Genomic DNA, 2,500 nt, shown 5'->3' on the forward strand with positions numbered 1-2,500 from the left:
CTGGCAGGATCAACCAGGGAGCTGCGTCAACTAGAGCTGAGCAGCCGGCCGCCCGGGAGTGTGTCCCGGAGGCCCGCGCGAACACGCAAGCGTCCGCTCAATTATTCTGCAAACAGGAGGAGGCTGGGCTCCCCTGCACGATACACCTCGAAACCCTCTCAGGTCCCGGCGGCGCGCAGCGCCGTCCTAAGTACTTGGTCGGGTTCGAGAGAGGCGCAATCGCCCGGAGATAGGCGAGTAGACGCTTTCAGTGCGACCACCCGTGCTCCCAACTGAGCTTGCCGCTGCCGACAGAGGCCCGGGAGCGTGCTGTCGTGGTGTTGCCGGCGGGAGACAACACGCGGCCACAAACAGTGACCGGGCAGCTCCAACGCCAGCGCCACAGAGGGGCAGAGCCCCACTTGGGTGCCAAAGCGAACTCTCCCAGCACAGCGCACGCGCCAACACATCCGCACAGCTGCGATACAAACCACCTGCGAGAACCGCGGGGGCGACCGAGCAGCAGACGGCGTCGCGGCGCCGAGTGCCGGGCGGCGGCGCATCCTCAACGCACACAGTCCTCAATCGGACCAGCACACTGCAGATGTCCACCGCGCTTCGCACCGGGCCCGGGAGGACCCACTTTGGCCGCACGGCGCCGCGCGCTGGGTGCGCCGGCACGCAGATGCGCCGCCTGCCGCGTCCGTCAGCCGGCGCGCCTGCCACTGGGCGCCCCCACCAGCCGGCTGCCGCGCGTGCGCCCACGCAGCGCGCGGCCAGCACGCCGGGCGCCCCCCCCTCACCGGCCGGGGACGGTCCCACCCAGCCACCGCCGCGTATCGCTTCATACCCACATGCCCACTCACGTTCGTGGGTATGACGGGTGTCGCTGAAGCAACCGGTTAATACCTGTACCGATCGTCGATATCAACGATTCACCTCCAGCGCGAACAACCGCGCAACAACGGATTTCCAGTTCATTTGCGTAACTTGGGCAGCAAACGTAGACGTCCATCTACATTTGCGAATTCAATGGGTCTTGCATGCCTGGATGTTATGAGTCACGACACGCCACATCAGTCCACATACATGCTGCGACGTATGCACGAGAGAACACGTGGAAGGTGGCCCGCGTACGTATGCCGATGCCATTGCACAGCTGCGAAGCTCATTGAACACGCAAACTCCTGACTGACGAACTAGAGGCGACAGGGGAGGGGGGGGGGGGGGGGGGGCGATATACGTCTTATAGCAGTACACATTACAGTGGATAGCGGGACCATGTGGAACGTACGCAACACTCGCTAGATGTTGTGAGGGTAGGCACCGTAACATGATTCAATACGCAGGACACCAGAGTGTGCGCGCAGCGAACTATGTTGAGAGGGTTGCGATTAGGCAACGCTACACGAATTTCTAGATTCATATAACAAACAATTACGTGGGTTAGGTTAGGGCGCAACGTGGGTTAGGTTAGGGCCCAACTTAGGTTAGGTTAGGGCCCAACTTAGGTTAGGTTAGGGCCCAACTTAGGTTAGGTTAGGGCCCAACTTAGGTTAGGTTAGGGCCCAACTTAGGTTAGGTTAGGGCCCAACTTAGGTTAGGTTAGGGCCCAACTTAGGTTAGGTTAGGGCCCAACTTAGGTTAGGTTAGGGCCCAACTTAGGTTAGGTTAGGGCCCAACTTAGGTTAGGTTAGGGCCCAACTTAGGTTAGGTTAGGGCCCAACTTAGGTTAGGTTAGGGCCCAACTTAGGTTAGGTTAGGGCCCAACTTAGGTTAGGTTAGGGCCCAACTTAGGTTAGGTTAAGCCCCAACTTAGGTTAGGTTAAGCCCCAACTTAGGTTAGGTTAAGCCCCAACTTAGGTTAGGTTAAGCCCCAACTTAGGTTAGGTTAAGCCCCAACTTAGGTTAGGTTAAGCCCCAACTTAGGTTAGGTTAAGCCCCAACTTAGGTTAGGTTAAGCCCCAACTTAGGTTAGGTTAAGCCCCAACTTAGGTTAGGTTAAGCCCCAACTTAGGTTAGGTTAAGGCGCAACATAGGTTAGGTTAAGGCGCAACATAGGTTAGGTTAAGGCGCAACATAGGTTAGGTTAAGGCGCAACATAGGTTAGGTTAAGGCGCAACATAGGTTAGGTTAAGGCGCAACATAGGTTAGGTTAAGGCGCAACATAGGTTAGGTTAAGGCGCAACATAGGTTAGGTTAAGGCGCAACATAGGTTAGGTTAAGGCGCAACATAGGTTAGGTTAAGGCGCAACATAGGTTAGGTTAAGGCGCAACATAGGTTAGGTTAAGGCGCAACATAGGTTAGGTTAAGGCGCAACATAGGTTAGGTTAAGGTGCAACATAGGTTAGGTTAAGGTGCAACATAGGTTAGGTTAAGGTGCAACATAGGTTAGGTTAAGGTGCAACATAGGTTAGGTTAAGGTGCAACATAGGTTAGGTTAAGGTGCAACATAGGTTAGGTTAAGGGATGGTGTATGAGGGGGGAGGGGACGAGGTTCGTTCATAGTGATGATGGTAA

At 55.9% G+C, this 2,500-nt stretch overlaps 1 non-coding gene across 1 annotated transcript in view; it reads right to left on the reverse strand.

Annotated features, from left to right (window-relative positions):
- Nucleotides 1–20, reverse strand: part of LOC126196906 (small subunit ribosomal RNA) — a 1,909-nt gene extending 1,889 nt beyond the window's left edge. The window contains exon 1 of the ribosomal RNA XR_007539332.1: nucleotides 1–20. This exon is cut by the window's left edge and continues 1,889 nt beyond it. This is a non-coding gene — a ribosomal RNA (small subunit ribosomal RNA).
- Between the last annotated feature and the right edge of the window lie 2,480 nt (nucleotides 21–2,500).

The sequence above is a fragment of the Schistocerca nitens genome, chromosome 7 (assembly GCF_023898315.1).
Source record: "Schistocerca nitens isolate TAMUIC-IGC-003100 chromosome 7, iqSchNite1.1, whole genome shotgun sequence".
In the NCBI taxonomy this organism is placed as follows: domain Eukaryota; kingdom Metazoa; phylum Arthropoda; class Insecta; order Orthoptera; family Acrididae; genus Schistocerca; species Schistocerca nitens.